The sequence below is a fragment of the Cyanistes caeruleus genome, chromosome 5, assembly GCF_971803275.1.
Source record: "Cyanistes caeruleus chromosome 5, bCyaCae1.hap1.1, whole genome shotgun sequence".
NCBI classification, from domain to species: Eukaryota; Metazoa; Chordata; class Aves; order Passeriformes; family Paridae; genus Cyanistes; species Cyanistes caeruleus.
In genome coordinates, this window is record NC_141705.1 from 81,543,141 (window position 1) to 81,566,720 (window position 23,580).

A 23,580-nucleotide genomic window follows, 5' to 3' on the forward strand; every position below is an offset into this window, starting at 1 on the left:
TTGTCTGGGAGAGAGCCCTAATCCCCGTTTTGCCCTGGAGGATTACTGGGTACTTAGAAAGGCACTCACATGCACATTTTTGGTTCGTGCCAGCTACATTTGGGCCCACAATACGCAGCGTTCCCTTTGGTCTTTAGCTTTGACAATAAGCATTCCACTGCACCCAGACCTCCACCCACAGACTGCCACCCTTTTAAAAGCACCCTAAATCCACGCTTTCTGAACTGGGGGCCTTCCCTGCTTTGCATGAGCAGTTGGCCCTGGGAGGCAGCTGGGCACGAAGCCCCGCAGTCCTTTCTTGAGCTGCCCAGCCGGCGTTGGAGCGCGCGGTTCCCTGCGCGGCCCTGCCAGAACGACCTGGATCCTGGCAGGGAGGAAGAACCTGTAGGGCTCAGGATTTAGCTTTTATCCCTAGGGAATTCCTGGCTTTTTGTAATAGGGCTTTAGTGTTACAGTCTATCACAGCTTGCTGTTTGTGCCCCAGTACCACCCAGAGAGCCTGTTCCCAAAGTGTGCTCCCCGTGCAGCTCTGGCCCACATCTTCCCAGGACTGTGGCTGCATTCTCTTAAATTCTAATTTCGGATGAAGTTCAATGGAAATGAAGGACTCTAAAGCTGTACTGTACTTGCACAGCACTTTGGCTGCTCAGGGGAGATCTCACCTTCTCAGGAGGAGACAACTGAGAGGTGACAACCGTCCTGATCTGTCAAAAAAGTGGTGGGTGACCCATCCTGTGCCCCACCTTTCCTGCACCTTGTGGTCAGAGAGCTTTAACCCTCTCAAAAACAGACCTACCTACTTACTGTGCCAAGACAGGAGTAAAATCACAGAGAAATGACAGTTTCATTCTTTTCTAGCTCACAACTATCAGGACTATCCTACAGACTTGCTCTAGACCATTATCGAGTATCTCTTGAGGTTTTTCAAAGAAGCCTTTAGGGACACTGCAGGATCAGCTTGGGGAATCAGAGCATAGCCTCTTCTCCTGAATGGGCTGTTCAGGACCAGGAGGCTGTGAGGAACAAACCTCCAGAGCTGGCCATAAAACCCTGGGATCAGCTCTCTCTGTCGTGCATTGGATCTGTCGGGCAGAGGTGCCTGAGGATGAAGATGATGCAAGGCAGTGCTCAGGCAAGCAGGAGGGTCTTTAACAAACCTTCCCTGTCAGGACCACGGCCACCACACACAGTTAGATCAGCATCCTCACAGCTTCTGGGGTGTCCCCACACTGAACTGTGTGGAGCTGAAGTCCTTCTGATAAACGATAACATTTAACTTCTCTTACATTGTGCACACCAAAGCACAAGCTGGCTCTAAAGGACAGGTGTAAATGAAACAAAATAATGTAACTGCAGCTCCTACAAAGAAAAGCAGCCACAAGGAGGAAGGAAAAGTCATACTCATGCAATACAAGGATTAGTTTCCATTTTAGGATTTGGGAATTAAAATGATTCCATGGGAAAAGCCCACAAAGCCCTCCACGCTGAAAGAACAGTTATATTCACAGCAAGAGATGCAATCAGCAGAAGGTATTTCCCCACAATTACTCTTTTTACACTCACCCTTCAGAACAGTGATGTTTTCCAGCTACAAAAGGGCCATCCTAGAGAGGGTCTGAATGTCAGGCAAGACGTGTCCCACCTGGGACCTGGCCATAGGGTCCAGACCTGAGACCGGGAAGGCAAACCCAGCCTTCACTGGGAAACTTTTCTGCCAGCAGCTTGGAGCTGGGACCAGGCTGCATCTGCGGGTGCAGCTCCTAATAATGTTCCATCCAAAGCAAACTAGGTCAGTTCAGACCAACAATTTAAATGGTTTAAAGCTAAAGATTAAGGAAGTGCTTACAGGAAGTGCTCCAGTGGCAGATGAATGAGGTCTGTGGCACTAGGAGCAAGTGGGGCGTTAATCTCTTCCGCCAGCACAGCTGGATCTCTCTTCCTCGCCTGCACTGGTGACACCTTGCACTTCAAGGGAACACACCCTGAAATTTTAGCCCAGCAGCTCTCCTATGGAAATGTGGATGTTACCAAAGTGCCGCAGCAGTGGCTCAGCTGCCTTTTGAAAACTGGTCTCGGTGATTTGTACTAAAGGAGTGACAATCTGAGCGTCTCTTCAGAGGGGGCAGAAGAAAGCCTCACACTCACATTTGTCAAAGGCACAGTGGACACTCGGCACCAAGAACTCAGGTCTGCAGCAGCTGAGCTGTCTCTCAGCTCTCTCTAACCTGATCATTTGCAATGCTTCCTGGTATTCCAGATTTTAATTGCAGTTCTGGTGGGTGGAGTGTACAGGTGGAGTGTAAATCACCTTGAAAAGTGTAGCAATGCCTAATCCTCAGAATATGAGCTACTCCTTATGAGCTGCTCCTCCATCCCACACACCAACCTCTCCCTGGACAAATTCCTGAACACCTTACTCAACACAGCATTCCATTTACTTCCTGGGGATTTCAGCAGATTTGCCCAAGTAAGAAGCGATGATGGATGGAGTAAGGAGATGAGGACTTGGCCAGCTCAGTGAGGGAGCCCAAGGCAAGTGACGGAAATGCTGGCTGCTCAGCTAATAAATATCTGTTTGTCACTCCAAATATTTTTAGCATCTGCCGGTCTGGCAGAGATGAACTTGGAAAAGGATGAGGGCTGCAACCATGACAAGGAACATGAGTTCTCAGCCCCTCTCACCTGGTCCTATGCCTCAGTACATCCCTACTGTTCTCACAAACCCCCACAAAGGGGCAAGTGGGGTTCCTGACTCCCCTCGCCCCCAGCAGGGAGCCATTTTAGCAGCATTAGGAGCCATCTGCCATCCTTCTGCTGAGGAGATACCACGAGCAACTTTCCTGTACACAGCCCTGGGTGTGGGACCTCTTCCATGTGCCCTGCCAGCAGGAAAACTCTTCCCCATCACCCTGTCTACTGCATTTTAGTCTGATGATCCTGAGTCTAGACTCAAATCGTTCCTTGGGCTCAAAGCAAGATCCGAGGCTGGGTCTTGGGATGTTCTCTGCATGTGCTGCAGGGCTGGACTAGCACTGAGTCTGTGGGAATCTCACCTGGATGAGGTCAGGGCTTCCCCAGTGACGCTGCCCTCCAGTACTGCTGAGGTGAAGCACTCCCAGGAAGAGTCGAGAGAAAATCCACTACGGCTTAGCATACGGCTTTGACTTCCAGGGAGAAGTCTCAGATCCTCCTGGGTTTCCAGGAACACCAAGCTGCTGCTCTGTAGATGCCAAACCTTTCACAGCTTGTGGGAAACCCAGAAAACCCCACTTAGCCTAAATGCCTATCAGCTTTCAACGTCTCACTTCAGACACTTGTTAAAAATCCACCTAAAACACTCTGAAACAGCATGAGCTGCATTTCCTTGGAGCCCCCAAGCGCATTAAGGAAGCAGGGAAAAGAGGAGCACCCACAGCACTTCCAAGTGGCAGTCTGACCTGAGGCCTTCACAGCAGTTATAGGTTAACAAGACATCCAAAAACTCTTCTTCCCCAATGGAACAGCAGCACCCTCTCAAAGGAAGGCACACCTTTGCTAGGGATATGCAGTGATTCGGAGTCACAGGCTGGAAATCTCTGCACACCAACAGGAAAAAGGGCAGCAATACATATCCCCACTCCCAGCCTCTCCTCATAGACAGCACACGCTGTGACCATCCTCATTACCAACACCCCTCCCAAAACAGAGCCAGTCCCAAACACACATTGAGTCACAAGTGCCAAACTCATTTGGAGAGAAAGCAGCAAACCCAAATCCTATTAAGCAGCCATCAGTGTCAATATTTATTTCTCACGAATCAGGGACGAGTGGCCTAATAAACAGTGTCAGGCTGAGCCTGGTGAGATGGAAGGGGAAGGGAAGAGACAGGCTTGGGGAAAGGACATGACATTAATCAGCATCACCCCTGCAAACCTTTGTCAGAAACAAGGCAGTAAACTCAGTAGCCACTTAGAGACTAAGCTCCCTTCTTCCTTCAGCAGCCCTCAGTTTCCAGCCTGGAAGTTTGGCATCCTTCACAACAGAGCCACTGGGCCCCATAAAACCTTTCCCTTTCAATCCACCTCTCAACACACACCTCTCTCTGGCCTGGCTTAACCAGTCCCTCCCCAACACAGAGCAGATCCAAGGTCTGGCCTGCAGGGAATTAAACACTCCAGCCAGTGCAGAGTGAGTGGGCTCCCAGGCAAACAATGTCTGCACAGGAACACAAACAAATCAAACCATGATTTCACACAAAGGCAAACTCCCTGGCTGCAAGAGTCACTTCGAATACCCCAGCTTCTCCTTCACCCTGCAGATCATTCCTGCCCCTGGGGGATGGTATATGCCATTTACTTCTCCCTAACCTGGATGGGAATACACAGTCTTGGACAAACACAAAGGCTTGATAGTTCCAGCAGGGCTGTAGCTGAGTTTTAGAGCTATGCTTTACTTATTTACTCCCATCTACCCAGGGAAATTTCAGCTGCCAAAGCACGATGAGGATGCAGCCATGGTGCAGGGGGCCTCTGTCCCCACTATAACTGTACTGGCCAGCAGTTATCATCACGTACTTTGCTTAAATTAGGCTGAAATGGAGTCTGTCTCCAGCCTGGAGCCCGTCTGTAAGTGCAAAGGAATCTGTGCCCTCTGCAGCACACGAGACAGGATCGGGTCTGGAGAGCACTTGGCCTGGCTATTTTTATTGTCTCCCTGAATACTTCTCTTCAACACCATTTTGAGATGCTGAAAGAATAGTAAGGATGGGAATTTTTTTTATTTTTTTTAAATAACAGGCTGATAATCCATAGGAACCGTGTCCTTTTAACTTTTGGATGTTTCTCAAATCTCTGCCCTCGTTGCCAGGCTGCTGAAGGCATTTTGAAGGCACAACATGGTGAAATCTAATCAGGGTGAAGTGGGCTGGTTTTATTTCCATCAAAATTCCTCTTTCAAAGGCATAAATTTACCCTTCTGATCCCAGCCTCTAGAACTGAGCCAATACAGCAGTTACTGCTACATCAAAAACCCACCCAATCCCCTTCCCTCGCAGACAAGTGATGACTGAAATTCCTCATGCTTCTTTAAACCCGAGGACATTGCCACTAATTTGAGGCCTGGTGCAGCTCAGTTGTAAAGGATTAGGCAAGTGGCTCTCATCTGAACAGAGGCAAGCACGCAGCAACGCAGCACATCAAGGGTAGCTGAGCTTTTCATTCCAGTTAAACTTGGGAACAACCTCCTAAATCATGGTTTCAAACACACAGGTTATCTTTTCCCCTGACCTGAGCACCTGAGCAGTGTGCACCTTGGGATACTGAGCAGTGTAGCTACAGCCTGACCCTGCTGAAAAGTCCAGCAGCTTGCCAGCGCCAGCCACAGTCACTCTGGGCCTGAACAAATGTTAGCCAAGTGGGAATCACACAGGGCATTATAAAACACCCTCTTTGATGTCATATCCTCCTGAGCTATTTACTTACAATCCTGCTGGGGTGCAGACCCAGGGATGGGACGGACCAGGCCCCACCGTGCCAGCTGCTCTGCAAACATCAAGTGAAGGATGCTTGCTCACCCAGAGGGCTGACCATTAAAGCAGGGTCCACCCTAACTAAACAAATGCAGGAAGGATGTTTTCCTCATCACTGCTCTTCCCTCAGCAGCCTTCCCAAGTCCATCTGCATCCTCCTGCTAGAGCCCAGCTTTTCTCCCACTGCTGCCAAGAGCTAGGATAGAGGGAGAAGCGCTCTACATCACCCTGCTTTTGTTCTCATAAAAACTCTGCTCAGGCCTATTGAACACAGGGGCATTTGTGGAGGCCCCTGGCTGCTGCAGGACCACAGCTTGCCCGTCTCGCAGGGGCAGGGATCCCACGTGCCAGGGCAGCAGCCCTCTCCGCAGAGCAATGCCAAGCAGGCTGCAGCTGGCCTTGTGTGTTGTTACTGCCTTTAGAGCAACGCTTTGTGGTTAAACTTCTGGCCTGCTGACCTCTGGAAGATAAGCCTCTGAGATTATGAAATGAACTTTCCCTTAAAATTTACAGTAATCCTGATTTCAGTCGAACTGAACTTCCCTCTCCGATTAAAGAAAGTGCCAAGCACCATTTAATGTGGGCCAACAAGCTCTCAATCCTCTAAATCCCCACATTATGGACGTGCAGAGCACCCCTCCCTCTCTCAGTTGCAGGCTGGCCTGGACTTCACCTTTCTTAGTCGAAGGAGTTTTAGGGCATTGATTTTTCCCCACTCTTGTTTCTGCTGGTGTGAAGGAAAATCTGGACAAGGACCTTGCAGGACCAGAGTCAGGCTGAGCAAACACAGTGAGCTGCTGAGGTTCACCCCTCTGCTGACCGGGCTAAAGAAGGCTCAGAGGTTGGGATGAGGAGTGAATGTGTTTCAATGGGTGCTGCTGGTGGCACCTAACCCCAACTAAATTTAAGGCTGTGGTTTTTAGGCAGCAGAACAGACAGAGATCAGAGTTCAAAAGGCATTACAGCAGGGAATGAGAAAAGCAGACCTTTGGACCTTGGGGGCAGAAGGAGTAGAGGAGAAAGTTGGAGTGAAGGCAAATGAGCTCCGTGGGTCACATTCCTCCCAAACTGACGAAGAAAAATGCTAGCTAATAGTGTTACATTTGATTATCATTTTTTTTCCTTAGCCATTTTAAGGAGTCTGCAGGTCATTCCAACCAGGTGACAAAACTTCTCAGCTTCTGCCCCAGTATCTCACTGCAAGGTGCCTGCCAGCAGAGCTCCCTGCAGGAACACTACACTGCTTACTAATACACGGAACACAGCGAGAGCCAAACTAAACCTCCCGCTGCTCTGATGCCCGGCAACTGTCCCCAGAGAAAGAGCAGGAAAGGGACCCTCGAGCCCCGCAGCTCCTGCCCAGATGCAGCTGGACAGTGGATGATGCAGTCCCGGACGTGTCCGTGCAATCACAGCACGATGACAGCGTTTAACACCCACCCGGAGTTAAATTAATTACCCCTCCGAGTAATGAGTTTCACATACGGACAGGGGGAACCGCGGCACGCCGAGGTGTCATCCTACACCACTTCCCTCCCTGACTGCTTCTTCCCAGCATCCATCCAGAGGCCCCGAAAACACCGAACAAGAAAGCAGCACTTGGAAGAGGAGGGTGCAGGCGCCCCTCTCTGGGAGACCCTGCCGGTGCCGGCGGGGCTGCGGGGCCGCCTTTTGTTCTGGAGAAGGAGCGCGCCTGCCCCGCACCCTCACGCCGGGTCTGGTCCACCCCACAGCCTCCAGGACCGCGCTCCCCGTGTATCCCTGCTCTCCCGCATCCCTGCTCCCCCACATCCCTGCTCCCCCGCATCCCTGCTCCTTGCGCATCCCTGCTCCCCCGCATCCCTGCTCCCCGCACATCCCTGCTCCCCGCACATCCCTGCTCCCCCGCATCCCTGCTCTCCGCACATCCCTGTACATCCCTGCTCCCCGCGCACCCCTCGCTCCTGCACACGCCCGTTCTCCGCGCACTCCCGCTCCCCGCACACCTCCCCGTTGCCCGCGCCTTCCCCGCTCCGGCAGCGGCCGCACCGCACTCACCGTGCCCCGGACGGCTCCGCGCTCGCAGCCGCGCCGGGCGAGGGCGCCGGAGCCCGGCGGCGCCTCCGGCCGCCCCCGGCAGGTGCCGCGGCGGGCAGCCCGCCCCCAGCACCGCCCCGCACCGGGGGAGCTCCCCCGGCACGGCCGCCGCAGCCCGGAGCCCCCTGCAAGCTCCCCTATCCCGCCGCAGCCCGGAGCCCCCTGCAAGCTCCCCTATCCCGCCGCAGCCCGGAGCTCCCTGCAAGCTCCCCTATCCCGCCGCAGCCCGGAGCCCCCTGCAAGCTCCCCTATCCCGCCGCAGCCCGGAGCCCCCTGCAAGCTCCCCTATCCCGCCGCAGCCCGGCCACCACCGCAGCTCCATCTCCGCCTGAGCTGCCGGCCGGGCGCGGAGCTCAGAGGACTTCGCTCCCTCCGAAACCCTGCCGTTCTTCCCCTGTCCCCGTGGGAGCCCCATCGCACCTTCCCAAAAGTCAGAGGCCATTGCGGGTGCCCGCTGATGCCGCTGAGGTGCTGCCTCGGGAGCGAGTGTCACGGCCACAGCAAAGCCACCTTACTGTTGTGGTGGCTTTCCCGGCATCTGCTGTCACCTGCTGGGGTCGTTTCAGACAGGACATTTAACCAGCAAATGAGCTATATTAAATTAATTTTAAGACTACATGCAGCTGAACTGCTGTGTCTCACAAAGGAAGATGTCAGGCAGAGACAAGATAAATAAACCCTTTCCATTTCTTGTTGTAAAAACCTCTAAAACCCTTTGCAATGATTTATGTTACATAGGGGAAGGAGTTCGAGTTCTAAGTAAGAATTTGCACTGATAATGCCCTGCTTTCGACTGGCAGAAAACAAGCATGGTGCCAGGCTGGTTTGTGCCTAGGAATTCAAGTGCCCACAGCTGGTGGTGTGGAAGTCTACCTGGCTGAAGACTTCATTTCATGCAGGATTTCGTTTTCCCTTTGCCAGTGGGGACAGATTTTGCAGGTGGAAATGAAATCGGTTTCTGCTTTCCCACCCTGCCGCTTGCCATCCTCCTTCCTGCCCTTTTGATGCCAAACACCTGCCTCTCCCTTCCTGCTCTGTACCCTCCTTTAAGACTCCTGGTTTCTCCTCTGTTTCCTCCAAAGGGGTGGCTCCATGTTCACCCGGTTTTTGGATTTGGATACAGCGCCTGCTCCCTTAACAAGCCCTGAACTCAAGCTCCTCTGCAGGCTGCTGGCAGCACCAGAGAGCCATGCAGAATGAAGATGGCAAGTGGGGGAACGTGAAGGAAAGAAAATACCTTTTGAACCCAAAGAGGGTTCAAAAAGTTGCTCTTCACAACGTCAGTATCCAGCCCATAATGGATCTTTTACCCAGGAATGTTCAAACATCACCCCAAAGTACCCATATTTTATACAGAAAGAGACTGGTATTTTATAGAGCGAGGGAAAGGGATGGGATCTTAATCTGAGCAGGAAAGAATCACCACTCCCAACACAAGAGGCACTGGCCTCCCTGGAGCCATTTGTTCACTCACTGTTAAGCTATCACAACATGTTACATAGATAATTTTCCTTCTCTTTATACGTAACTTATTTGACTTAGCTTGAAATGGTTCCTGTTGGTCTCATGTGAACTAAAAAACTGAATGGGTGCATCTGTATAGGGTGAAATTATACTCAGCCAGTGCTACCTTTCATGTTGATGGCTCTCTCCCTACCTGCACACATAATCAGCAGCCTGAAATGTTTAATACTTCATCAGCTGCAGAAATCCTAGTGATAAACCAGCTTGGGAGATGCAGAAAAAACACCTGAGCTGGGGTTACGAAGGCAGTGAGCATTACTTGGGAGTCCTAATGATGAAATGCATCATGAGGTGCCACTTCTCTCAGCAGATTAAGGGCCATTTCCTGTATTTTTTTTCACTTGTGCTTCCTAGGGAGAATATTTTGTCTGTGTAAAACCTGGGGTGCTGTCACACATCTGTCTTGCGATGGCTTGGAGCTCTCACAGCTGGATTTCCACCGGGAGAACAACAGACCCCTCCCGTGCCCGTGCCTTAGGGGATGTGTCATCAGGATGGGTTAATAATTTCAACAGCTCCAGATCACTGTCTTGTGACACAAAAGGGCAGGTTTGGGAAGCAGCATTCAACAGTCTGGTAATAAGGATGACTCAGGTGGTGCCTGCCTTCCTTTCCTGTCCCTTTTCACAGCCTGATCCAAGCTCAGCACAGCCATCACCCAGCCCAAGAGCTGATGTCTGTGGCCACCAGCCAGGGTGACCCTGCTGCCAGCAGTAGTGTGCACGTGTCACCCATTGCAGGTGTGGCTTTTGCTCTCACCTCTCCCAAAGACAGGATTTCTCCCCTCTCTGACTGGAAAGCCACATGGAACACTGTATATTCCCACACCAGCATCTACAGTGTATGTCACCTGCTCGGAATTGTTCCATTAGGACCCAGAAGGATGCACGATAATCTGCCCCATGAAATGATTCCAGATGGTTTTATTGATATTTTAAACACTTTGATTGTACTTTGCATCTTGGCTAACCATTTGGCAAGATACCGAGTGGCAAACAGGATCACAGACGTTACCAGGCAATGAAACAAAGTCCAGGTTTGACCATAAAAACCCATGAACACTTGTCCTTCTGTGATAAAAACAACAAAAATGTTTACCACCTGTAGCCTAAACCTGAGGCTCCCCACAACCTTGGACTATTTACTGAAGCATGACAGCACTTACCATAGCACAGGGACTCCTCACCCTGAGGCAGAAGACAGGTAGCTAATCCAAGTGGGAATTCATTGGGAGGGATCACAACAAGCACATACTGCTGACAAAACGAAACCTTGTGCACAACTTCCATCCTTGCTGCCCTGGAGCAGTGAGCACAGCCTCCCTTCCAGACTGATCCCTTCCAGACTGACTGGGTGTTCCTCCAAACACCCACACCAAGCTGAGGTGCTGCAGGGAGCTCTGGCTGATGGCAGCCACCTCTCAGGGGTGCTCAGTGTCACCTCGTGCCAGCGTCCTGGCTGGAATGCCTCACTGGCCCTTCACAGCCAAACCCATCCCAGTCACAACTTGACCTTTGTGCAACTCCCTCCTGATCCTGCTTCCATGGAAAAGTGTTTGTTCCCTGGTCAGGTGGAGCGGCCTGGATGGTGTGTCCTGTATGCACAGCTCTGTTCCCACTGAGCTACCTCCAGAACTTCTTCCAGCAGGACTGGTCTGCATGCCCTTCAGTGCTCATTCTGGAAAGAAAAGCCCTTCCATACAAAAAAAAAATATAATAAAATGAATTAAAGACTGTCTGTAACTAAGCAGGATTTCTCTACCGGGTGACTCTTGTGACACCAGCATCAAATATCATGTCCTACAAGGGGTAGGAACCAGGGGGAGGACTCAGAGAGCTGTTTTTAATGTTTTTTTGCAGGACTTTCTTACTTAGTGCTTGCTTCTGATGGCAGTTTAATCCAATCTAAGCATGAGAGCCATATAACCTCCCTCAACAATCATGGGCCTTTGTAAGATTTCCTCTGTCCTGCTGGTGCTCTTACTGCTTTGAAAACGACTGTCCTTGGACTTAGAGAAAACCTGAAGAAATCAGAGCTGGACCCTGGAGTGCCTAGACAGATTCCTGACTTGTGTCTCCCAGTTGCACTGCAAGCAGAATTATGGCAGAGACAGACACGAGCTGGTGTCTGGAAGGTCCAGTGAAGCCCTTGCCCATCTCCCTGCCCTCTCTCACCTGGCTCTAAAGCATGCAGGTAGTTTCCCTTCAGCTGCCACGTCACAGCGAACTGGCAGCGTACACACTGCTGCCATCAGCTCCAGAGCCTGCCAGCTGGGCTGGAGCAGGTACAGAGAGCCTGAAAAGTCCGTGTACACACCACCGTGATAGGAATTGCCTTTGTTTGCCTTTGGGAGTAGATGAAGACGCCCTATGGCCATGCAGACCCACATCCCATCCCTTCCCAGAGATGACAGGAATACCTCTGCTGTGGGGAACCAAGGGACTCAGGCATTCATCCAGGAGTCCTTTGTCTTTTGCCTTTTTTTAGTCACCACAAAACCCCCTCCGGTTGCTGTTCTCCACCTGCCCGGCTCGCTGGCAGCTGGATGCCTGGTACAGCCATGCCCAGCATGGGATAACCAAGGAAGCTTCCCTCCTCCTGTTTAAATAAAGCTATGAGGGTGAGGAGCACCTCATGCCCACATCCATGGCTCTGGAAGAGCGGGCCTAATCCCTGTGCTCCCCCCATCCCACATTTCCCTGTTTTCCCAAGCTCTTGTTTCTGGCATGCTTCACAGAGATGGAGAAAAGCACTTGAAGGATGAAAAGACAATGTGAAACAGCCCCAAAAGCACTCTGTCCTGTGGCTGTTCCTCGTGCCCCTGGCTTGCTGGGCACTGCAGATGCCAGGCTGCAGCACAGTAGGGCCCATCCTGCATTTGCTCAGGCAGCTGGTGTGAAATGTGAGACCCTCGTCGAGTCTGCTGGGGGAGGAAGGGAAGGCGTGGGATGGACAGAGGAAATTGGGTTTTGAGATAAAGCATGGGCTGCATTGAGGAGGGATGATTTCCTCTGAGGAGTGTTTGCAGTGCTGACCCACCCACAGACCATGAAGAGTGAGAGCACAGAGGGGCTGGAGCCAGGGCCATCAATCAGGGGGGAACAGAACTCCCAGGGAGGCTCCGGTTTTCCAAAACGTGCCCAGTCGCCTTTTGGTTTGGAAAACTTGAACCATGAGTTGTTCAGAACCGGGACTCTTTGAATCCAATCCAGAGAAACTCCCTGTCTTGGCTCATCTCCAAGTCAAATTAACTCCTGGAAGGTGAGGAGGTGTTCAGATAAATATCAAATAGCGCTCTAATGGGTCAAGGCAATTTTTCCCAGTGAACAAAAAGGATTTTTACTGGATCTCTCTTACACTGTGTATCTCACATTGAACTTAAGAGCACTGTGAAAAAAAATTAAGATGTGAAAAAGTCCAAATCCTGCAGAAATGAATAAAACCTGTTATTAAATTTCCTCATGAAGACTTCACCCAAATAAACCCAATGAAAAATCAGTTTAAGACCAAACTAAGTCTGGATGCAAGAGGTTTCTACAGAAGTTCACTGTTATGAGGAACTGCTAAAGGGAATTTGGAAAGAAATCACATATTCACATGTGCCAGCTCAGGGAAGTTAATTCCTAGTGTTTTTATTCAGCTACCCTGTGCTCTACACTGAAACTCTCTACACTAAGTTTTCCCTTGGTTCGTGGTACTGCAGTCACTGTGAGCACCCCTCTGTGCATGGAGATATACCCAGGAGAGAAATACATCATAATTTTAGCTTAAAGAGGAAACAGGAGAAGGCTTCTTAAACATTCCAAGGACAGGAAAAGCGCAGAAAATAGATGTGAGCCTGCTTTTCCTCCAACATCCCAGAGAGGTAAAAGGAAGGCAGAGAGAACGCCAGTTTTCTCTGGCAGTGAAAAAAACCCCTCTTTCCTTCTGAGCTACTGACAAAAAGATTTAGGGAAAAGAAGAGGAAAAAAGGACATTTGTACAGTGAAGAAAAAAGGGAGAAGGCTTTGAAGACCTAATTAACAGACTGTCCCAAGTCACTTCAGTTCAGCTGCATCACAAAAGTCCGACAGAGATCCATGGGACCGCAACAACTTGCCCAAGAGAATAAGACACTGTAAACAAAACCAGTCACTCCAAAAACCCACCCTCCTCCAAATCCAGGGGGCTGGGAAGGGGAGGAGGCTGCAGCTGAGGGCCTGTTTTCCTGCTCACTAATAAATTTAGTTTACAGAACCTTTTGTGAGTCCTTTTTAAGGTTGTTTGTTGATTAAAGCGGCAAACAACAAACTTAGCCTTAATTTATGCTTCTTTTAACATTTCAGTCTTGGGGGGGTGCTTTTTATAGGAGTTAATGAGGCAGAATAGGTTCTTTAAGGGGAAGATATTTTCTCACCAAATTAAAACCTGTATTGAAAATAAAATAATGAGATGAAGGTGGCTTTTCTTTCAGAAGTAAATAAATCTTGGAGTAGGAAACTTCTCACGCACTTGGAACTGTCCTTATCGGAGAGATCTGAGAACAGCAGGTTCACAAGATGTTCTCACTCTCCCTTTTTTTAATTTATTTTGCCTTCCTCCTTTCATGTAAACAGTAATAAAGCATTACTTGCTCTAAATGTGCAAACAATTCCAGCGTGTGAGAGCAAGGAAACACTGGCTCTCCTTTGCCACAGCAGAGCCACGAAAGCCCAAGGCAGGGACTTGGTGGCACCATAACCCAGGCAGGGCAGAGAAATGAGCCACATCGTGCCACCTCAGACACCTGGGCATGTCTTAGAGTAGCTCCCAGCAAGATCCCAGGTTAGGCTGAATTTTCCAGATTAAAGCTTGCCACAAATCTACTGCATTTTGGCAACCTGGTGTAGCAGCACAAGGAAAATGGAGTAGCAGAGTGGGCAGTGCTGGGAGCCACTGTGACACCAGCCATCAGCACCGGGTGTCATTAACTGGGGACAAACAGGCACAACAAGTGATACAGCAGAGCATCTAGCCTGGTTCCTCTCGGAAATGGGGAAGAAAGCCTCCCTTTCATGGCAGCTCCAAGCACACTCGAGGAGATAACCCTGTTTGTCTTCGCCGGAAAGGATGACTGAACGCCGGCCTCGCGGCCACAAACTGGTCGGTGCAGTCTGCACTTTGGGGAGACTCTGGTTTTCAGTGAAATGTCAGTATTTGCTCTGGAAAGAAGCCCACCTTTCTGGCTTATTCCTTACCAAAAGGAATTTGGATGTTTGTGGTGGTTGCTGAATTATCCCCACTGTACGGGTAAGATCAAGGCTATGCCTGCTCTGGAGTGCATAGACACTGTTTTCCCTCCCATCTTTGGGAATGTGCAGACAAGGCAGCCACGAGCGGTCTGTAACTTCCCCCAGGATGCTGGGAGCTTTGCAGGGAGGCTGTGCTTACCCTCCTGCTGCTGGCAGGCTGACCAGGGGTAGCTAAATCCAGTGCACCTGTGGGAAGCCGTGGCAAAGCCAGTGCAATCGAGCAACAGCTCACCTCAAATTTCAAAGCAGTTTGTAAGACTCAGCAGCATCACAGGAGGGTATGAATGGGGCTGTTTTCATATCTCCCATACAAATGTCTGTTAGCACAGCTAATGTTATCCGTTGTTATCCGCAAACAGCGGGATTTTATCTGCCGGCCTCCCTCTCTGATCGTGGAAAACGTATACACGGGACAGTCAAAGGAACTTGAGCCGACAGCCAGCCACTCCCCGTGAAACCACATACTGCAGGAATGAGAAAAGGACCTCAACAGGCACCAAAAAGTCAACACCCAGGGGAATTCCATGTTTGGGAAGATCAGGCCCTGCAAACCCAAGTGCAAAGCAGCTGTGAGAGAAAGAGAGAGAGAGAGAGATCAGCCAAAGGATGACAAAGAGAAATTTTAAAAAAAGAAATGTGTTCTTCTCTCAGTCCATGAAAGCACAGCAACAGTACCCTGGCATTAGCTGCAGACAGGCAGCCATGGAGAGGCATGGAAGCACTTCACAGGGAGGAGGGAAAGCAAGGAATGCATCAACAAATCTCCACAGAGGAGTCCCCAAAGGCAGGCAGGGAGAAGAGAGGGTCTCCAAAGGGAGACTTCTGGCTGGACTGAGGTGTCAGTGTTTGAAATATCAAGAAGAATCATTTTGAAGCTGTTAGCCAGCCAAAGGCAAGCAATGGGATATGAAGATAAAGCAAAGAGACTTGAAGGGCTAAAATCACATAAATGGGATGAAAGCATTTCCAGCATGTTGGAGTCTGGAGGGATAGGAGGCAAAGCTTCTTCATGAACTTCCCCTCTGCTCTGCTGTGCACATATCCACAAGGGGCAGTCTGAAATTCCCCAGTACACTGAGCATCAGCTGGGAATGTTTCATGGGCTCTCCCTTGGAAATGAAAATCTAAATAAAGGGAAAATCCCTTTTAGGTGCTGTGGACATGATGCCTGCTCCAAAGCTGCTAACTGGAATGGAAAAGCTTTTGCTGAGCACCTGTAGGTCCCCTCAGTTACGCCTGCTCTGCACAGCACTTACAATTTCATTTCTAATTAAGAGCCATGAACCAGGCTCTGAACCAGACTGTGTCAATCAGCATAACTCACTTTTCCCTCTGTCTCTCGTGGTGCTGGAAGGGAAAATCCCTGTGCTGCCTGTGCAAGTCCCGGGTGTCCCAGTCACAAGGACGAGCTGCACCTGGCTGCAGACACAACCCCAAGAGCTGTCCTGGGCTGTGGGGCAACAAAATTGGGCCAATGGGCTTGGAGTTCCATCCTCCTTCTCACAGGGACTCCCTGTCAGGTCAAGGTGCTGCACCTTGGACTGGGATTGTAACTACAGCTGGTCAAAAATTTACTGCAGACTGGTTCTGTTCAATGAAATACCTGCGAGAAACGTCTACTGATTCACTCCATGGTTAAAAATAAATTGAACTGTTTTCAGGTTTTTTGGAATGGAATAAGAATCCTCCAGTTCAGCCTCTCACATGAATGATTTGTTTTGTTTTGTTTCTTTCTTTTTTTTTTTCCTATCCTCTATTTCAGACTTTCATTCACTGGGTTTTTTCACAGCCCTCTGGCTGTCAGTTCCTCCCCCACAACCTCTACTCATTTTCTTCTTTTACTAAGCCCTCTGGTCTTCAAGAAAGGATGCAGTTTTAAAATAGAACAGACTTTCTGCAGCAATATACATTTTAGGAAATGATCATGAGTGAATAAGCTGAAGCAAATTTGCTCTAACTTTTTCTTACCTGGGTTGGGAGCTATGCTAACAATTATTCAGATAATTCAGCATTTTATAATCTCTCAGACCTCCATCCAGCCCTCCATCTGGAGCAAATACATGGCCTGTGTAAAAGGCTTTGGATTCACCTAATAAGCCAATGGATGTCACTGTTGCTCTGCACAAACCAAAATGGGAAAGCAAAGGAAGATAATTAAACCAAAATAAAGCGACAGGAGAGAGTTCTCTGACCTGGTCTGTGCTGGTCACATTGGGCAGTTCCTTCAGGGGCTTCCTAAGTGCATGTCCAAGCTATGCCAGTGTAACTGCAGAGATAAGGTCGGGCTAACAGCTGGGTGTGAAAAAGGAGGCCTTCAGGAGGGGTCCTAAAAAACAACCTCACGGTTCCTGCTGTTTAACCCCTTCAGCTGCAGCCTCCCCTGAAAGCTCAGCAGCAAGAGGCATTTGTTGATGAGTTTCCTGGGAAGGACCCAGCCTTTTGCAGCAGGATGCTCCGGGCCGGGACAAAGTAGGTCACCAAGAGCCTCTTCAGCCCTGGCCAGAGCTGCAGCTGCTGCATTTCTAGGTCAGTGCTCACTCCTGCTTTAATGGGTTGATAAAGGTTTAAGAAACAAGTGGAGGTTTTGGTTGCACTCCTGTGTGCCAGGAGGCAGCTCAGCATCTCACGAGAGCTGCTGTCACTTGAAAATCGCTGCTGCAATGAAGGGTGGTTTACACTGAATTACTGACAGAGCTCAGGGAAACCAGGAGAGAGGGGCAGGGTCAACAGAGCACAGAAAATATGGCCCCAAAGTAGAGATAAAAGTTTTGAATGCTGTGAGGGAAAATGAAGAAAAATGCTTCAAAAGTAAGAGGAGTGTGAAGTTTCTGATCCTGGTCTAGTTGTGTCTAACTGTCCTCAGTCAGAGCTGTCCCTCATGTATGTGGAGTCTGCCTCTGTGATAAGAGCTCAAGGCAATTTGTTTCCTGAAAGGAAGAATATTATTTGATCAATTGGGAAAGAAAATGCCTGAAGCTGGTCCGAACTTAATATATTTGGATCTAAAATACATTTGGGGTAAGTGTAGCTATTCCAAAGTGCTGGTAAGAAGAATAATTCCATTTCTTGCACATGCTGTTTAACAAGCAGGAGCTGTGCAAACCAATAAAACCAAAAAAGGAACATCAGATGCCGATCATTTAGCACCGGGAGCTGCACACAACCACTGGACCACACCACTCCCGCCAAGCGAGGAACTCGGTCTGAGGCATTGTCAAGATGCTGATGAAAGGAACTCATTTGTTATCCTACGAGATCCCTTAGGAAGATGCCCTGTCTCAGAACAGGCTGAGCTCATTGAAGTCTCTCCCAAGACCCAGAAGCCTGTGTGTGCCTAATTGCAGCACGCAGGAAGGAGCCTGTGGTGAAGCACAGCTGTAGTTACTGGCTGTGCCTGCTCCCAGGACACGGGGCTGTTCCACACAGCCACGACTCCGTCTGCTCTGCCCTGTCATTAGTCCTCAAAAAGACACCTCAACAACGCCTTCCTGCAGTGAGAGCTGCACCTGCCACATGGCTAAAGGCACACTTCAACTAACCTTGCTTTCTTTAACTTTCAAAACCTGCAAACTAAATGTTTAGCTGCCTGAATTCCCTTTTACAGTTGGATAAAGTTTTGCTTCCCCTGTAGGAATAAAGCCACTATTTGCAAGTCAGCTGGTCTCATGCCTGCTTACATGCAGCAGCTCCATCCACGTTTTCCAGAAGTTTTGCAAAAGCACTTCTGGAACCGGCCATCTCCCAGCCTTGTGGTCTGACAGCTGAGGCAGAAAAAGGGAAAGCCCAGGGAGCCACTCCACATCATAACTCTGATGCTGTGATACCATGATGTTGCTCACCCCGTGCTGACGTCAATGAAACCCTTGTTAGCTTCCATCACTAAAACAAATTCTGGTTTATTTGTATTGGAGGAGGCCAAGTCAAGGAATTTGCACTTAATGCTTATCAAGTAAATAGCAAAAGAGAAACACTTGACTCTCCAAGTGGTAGAGAATGACATAACCTAGAGGTGGGTAAAAGAGGTAAAAACTAAAATCTTAGCCATCTAAATAAAAATGCCCCGATATAAGTATGTCTAAACTGCAGCTCATGACAATTTCCTTGGGATTGTCACGGATATAAGTACTTTTGACATGCCAAGCCAGGTGTATCTTAAGTCCCAAATATTTGGTCTGCAAGGAAAGCAATCACTTGAACAGTGATGTTTTCAGGAATTGCACAGTAGTTCAGGACTACGTGACAAGAGAGCTCTGAAAGAGGCATCATTTAATGGCTGAAAACAAGCCCGTGCCCTCAATCTGCTCTAAAGGAGAGAGGCCACCCGGCCAAAACCCCGGAGCAATTTGCACTAAGTACAGTGCCACTGGCAGGCACGGTGCCCTGGCAGAAAAGGAAGGTGTCCTGTAATTTCATAGGGTCAAGATTAAATTATAAGATCCTCTGTTGCTATGAAACAAGGCTGCTCCACACCTGGTATCATTAGGTCCTAACTCCTGTTGGATGAAAATCCTCAGTGCCACCACAGTTATACATCTGTGCAAAGAAGCTGCTTTCTAGAATTGGACCAAAAGGATTGAAAACTCACTGTTAGGTCTGGAAAACTGATCTCTCGTCTTTTGTACTCCGACAAACTCCTGAGTCTCCCCCCCACTCCATGCCAAACACACCAGCAGGAAAGGAGCAAATACCGTGTGCTTGGTAAGGATGGTGACAAACCCACACAAACCCAGCAAAGGCAGGACTTGTCTGAGGGACACAGTGCCACCTGTGATTAACCTCCCCGGCGATACGATGCTGTTCTGATCAGCTTGCCATCATCAAAACATCAGAAAGACAGGCTCTCACGATATGGAGCCCACACAGAGCATGACACAAAGCATCCAGCAGAGGCTGGCACTGCCTCACAGCTAAATGCCATCTCCTGTGCCCAGCAGGTTGTGTAGCACAAAAGATCCAGCTGTGCTCACCGTACAAGTTCACGTCTAAAAGAGCAAGCAAACGCCAGCGGGGAGAAGGAGAGGTGACAGCAGAGAGCAGCGTCCCAGCTCACCGAGCTCCGAGCGTCCCATCCCTCACCAAAGCAGGCGGACAAAACAAGCGGCAGGAGCTGCTGTCCACTGCCACCAAAGGGAGCTGAAGTTTTCCCCACAGGTGAGGAAGCAGAAGGCCCCGGTGCCCAGGTGGGGCGTGCAGCGCCACACCGATGTCCCCGATCCCGCGGAGCCGGCACGCACCTTTGGGATGCGCTCCAGAGGGCCAGGATCTTCTTCAGGGCGTGCAGGTGGGCCTGCATGGGGAGATCTGCCAAGCGCAGGAAGGGAAGGAGCCGGCCCTGCTCACCCTTTTAACAGGCAGGCGGGAATAATGACAGAGCAGCCAGCCAGCAGCCAGCCAGCCATGGCTTTGGAGTAATTGCCCTTGCTGCAGGCACCGAGCTGATGAGACAAGAGCACGGCAGAGCCAGGTGACTAAACCAGGGCAGGAAGAGCAGAAGAGATGCAGGAGGAGGAAGGTGCCTTGTTGTTACCCCCCAGGAAAACACTGCCATCGCTCTGAAGCTAAGGCAGGACCCTGTGTTTTAGTGATCCCGAGCTCAAACACACCAGCGCTGCCTCAAAGGTTTTCACAGAGGAGGGATGGCTCAGCTCAGCCTCATCCCACACTTTTCCCAGATCCTGAAATGATTATAGAACTGTAAAAGCTCCTATTCCAGTGTCAGAGTGGAGTCACAGCTCCTTGGGAAATGGTAACGAAAAGAAGCCAAGGCAATGGCAGTGGTTCTGCTTTCATTCCTGATTTTGATCAGCTCCCTGTGTGATCTCTAACACCCATGAAGAGAGCTCAGAAACAAACTTTATTGCCAGTTTCACAACCACACCTAGGGGTGCTCTCAGCCCAGCCCTTACGTCAGGACCGTGGTTGGGTAACAGCCTGATCTCTCCTGGCTCAGACACTGCCTCTTCAGACACTGCCTTTCCTCCTCCAGCCATGAGAACCGGTCCTGGGAAAGTCCTGCGCTTCCTGGTGTGGAGTGACACTGCAGGGCTGGCTGGGGAAAAGCTGGTGTCACACCTAGCCCTCTCCTCCTCTTCTGATGCTGCGTCTCCTCTGCCCCAGGGGGAAATGGATGAAAAAGGAGCAGTAGGATGAAATTAGTAAGGAAACTCAAGAAGAAATGAGAGAAACCACAAACAAACACGGAGAAAGGCAGACGAGGGAATCCTTAGAGAACAGGTCACCTAACAGAATCACACAGGATAACCTTCCTGTGCGTATCTGGTGCCATCCTATCATCCTATCAAATGAAGCACTAATTGTCTCATAGAGGGTACATTAAAACATTGATTAAAAGGATTTCATACCTTATTATATCCTGAGAGATAATTTCTCAGTTAGGCATATCTTGTACCCATCCATTAAGTTATAAAAGGGCATTTCCCATCCTGGAGGAAGCAGGAATTACTTGACCTGTCATGGGGATAAGTGAAGCTGAAGCATTGCTAAATTTATAGATAAAGATCTTTTAAAAGCAGGTGCCAAAATTCACGGTCTGAGTTTCCAAAGCACAGAGCAGTTTGCAGCCCCCACTGACTTCAAAGAGTTCATCTCAGCCATTCACACAGTTTTAGAAAAGCAGGAAAAAAAAGATAAGGATCCGTTTTTGATGAAAAGCTCATGAGTCAGGGTTGGGATGGGAAACAGGAAGAAGCAAAATGAAGGCACATCCCAGGCTCAGCTCCACTGCCCTGGTACAGTGTGTGTTTGCTAAATTCATGGTTATTTTCCCATCCCCATGCAAGGAGGCTGTGTCTCCTCAGTGTGTCGGTAACAGGAGATCAGGGTACCTGCAGCTCTGTTAATCATGTGCTGAAATCCAGCACGCTTTCTTTACAGGGCACACACGCAGCAGGGCAGTGCTCCCTCTTTGATCTTCAGCCTGCTCCCTCCGGGATCGCTTTGGATGCTGAACTCCTCTGCATGTCCCAGAGAACATGTCACCATAAAACAGGAGGACTAGGACCAAGGAAAAGTACACATAATCCCACTCCCAAAGCAATATATTCACTCCACGTCTCTAATTACAGCCAGCCAGGACAGATCTATAAGCCCTGTGCCGGAGACAGGAATGTTTTTAATTACACAAGGTCCCTAGACTGCCAGGTAGCCAGCTGCTCTCTCAAATTAACCTGGTATGGTTTTTCCCTTCTCCCCGGATACATCTCCAAAGCTGCTGATGCTGAAAGCACCTACAGCCTGGATCAAAGATCCCCATGGATCTTTGTTAATGCTTCACAAGGTGTTTTGCTGGATGGGCTCTCCATATTACTAAAGAAAAATTAACATCCTTCTAATACAACTTCTCAGTCAGCCTACATTCAAAGTAGTTTACTCAGATGAAAAACCGTATTTTTCCCTCCCTTCACGTTGTGAAAAGGTTCCATCTAACATTCCACCTCCTTCCACCAGCAGCACAGTAAAATTTTCATTCTTTGAAGGCAATATGATTTCTGAAAACAGGGCATGAAGGCAACTAGGCATTCATCACTTCCAAGACACAACACAAGGAAGCACTTGTACTTAGGTGAGCCTGAAGTGCACGCCCAGGGGCCTTGCTTAAAGCAGGCCAGGGATTCTTTTTGCAAGTATTCATCCATAACTGGTGTTGAATTAAAAAAACCCTGTCTGTTAATTTGGCACAGTATTAGCTATGACCTGCCTGTTTCCTCGTGGCAGAGATGCTGCAGAATGACCTTCAGCCCTGCTGGCAGGAGTTGCCAGTGTGCTGGGAAGGTTCAAGAAAAGCCAAGCCGGTGTGTATGGCAGGTGTCTGACTGCTGAATGATCCTGTTCCTTTCATGCTTCTAAGAGGAAATCAAATTTCAAGCTAAAAAGCAAATACTTTGTTTTGAGCAGAAAGTGAGGATTATTTTCATGAGGAAAGGCAGTGCCACCCATCCTCTGCTATGGATCAGGGAATTGACACCACAGAGTCCTGTGCAGGTTGCCCAGTTACCAGGTGTCAGGCAACACCCCTCAGGATGGAAATGCTGTTGGGTTTTTTTATTAAAGCTTGGACATGTGACTGAATATTCCCAAAGTTCAGACCTGAGGCTTTTAAATTTCTGCCAGAAGTGATGCTGGTCTTGTGAGCTGGGCTGGGAGCAGAGATGCAGCATGTCATCACCACGAGAAATGCAGTAAAAACAAAATAAATTGACTGAGAGTATTTAGAGTGGCCTAAGTCTCTCATTGCAAAGGCCAGACACTCAAGGTTGTATTATGCCCTGCATATACAGTATCAAGGGAAACACAATCACTTCCCATGTACTTGAGAATAAACGAGAACAGAATCAGACTCCACAGTAATTGAGAACTGGTAGTGAACTCGCTCCGTAAGTCTCTCTAAGCCCCAAGCCACCCATCATGCAGACGGTATTAATTTTAAGGGGATAAATAATGCAGAGCAAAGGAAAAAAAAAAAATCCCACAGTCAACCCACAGCATTCCAGAGCTATTTGCTGTGTGGGGTTTTTTTTGTCATTTTATAGGTTTTTTAACAGATTTAAACACTGTCCTCTTGATTCATGAGCTTGGTCTCCAGTGAATAACAAGAGGGTTTTACAAGACCAGCAAACACTTGGCTATTATATTATTTTAACCCCAGCTGTAGCAGTGGTGATCTGTGACAGTTTGATAGCTGCTGTATATACAGAGCTGGGGCTTGAATTTTTTTTTTTCCTTTCCCTTTTTTTTGCCTCCCTTTTGGTGAGAGCTGGGGCCGAGCCGCGGCAGACAATCTTGTACCGTGCCGATTTGTTCTGCTGGCATCTCTCACCCTCAGCTTGTCACATGTACTTTTCAGCATGCACTAAAAAACTAATCACAACAATCCTGCAGCGTGAAAGGTGCAGGCAGCGACTTTCTGACACTTGTCAGGAATTGCCATCACTGGGAATTCTCATGCCCCACCACCCACCCTGACTAACCTTCATAACAAAACAGGGCTCAATGCCTTCAGAAATGATTCAGGTCAGAGCAAATGTTGCTCATGTTTTATCACCCGGGAAACTCAGAAACTTTCCAAGAATGAAGTTATGGGAGCGGGGCAGGCCAGGGAGCTCTGATGGACTGTCTCCCCTAGACAAGGAGGCCTCAGTGTCAAAGCAGCACGTCCAAGGGCAGGGAGAGCGGGGAGGAAAGCGC

The 23,580-nt window shown here is 49.3% G+C and overlaps 1 protein-coding gene across 4 annotated transcripts in view; it reads right to left on the reverse strand.

Annotated features, from left to right (window-relative positions):
- Positions 1 to 23,580, reverse strand: part of SHROOM3 (shroom family member 3) — a 70,125-nt gene that overhangs the window by 32,359 nt on the left and 14,186 nt on the right. For 2 of the 4 annotated variants that reach the window (XM_086890752.1, XM_086890751.1), the window contains exon 1: positions 7,544 to 7,569. The exons of 1 other annotated variant lie outside the window; for it this stretch is intronic. The gene's annotated coding sequence lies outside the window, so the exon portion shown is untranslated. Of the gene's footprint in view, positions 1 to 7,543; positions 7,622 to 23,580 lie in introns of those variants that run through there. One more of the 4 variants, XM_086890750.1, reaches the window with a different exon arrangement.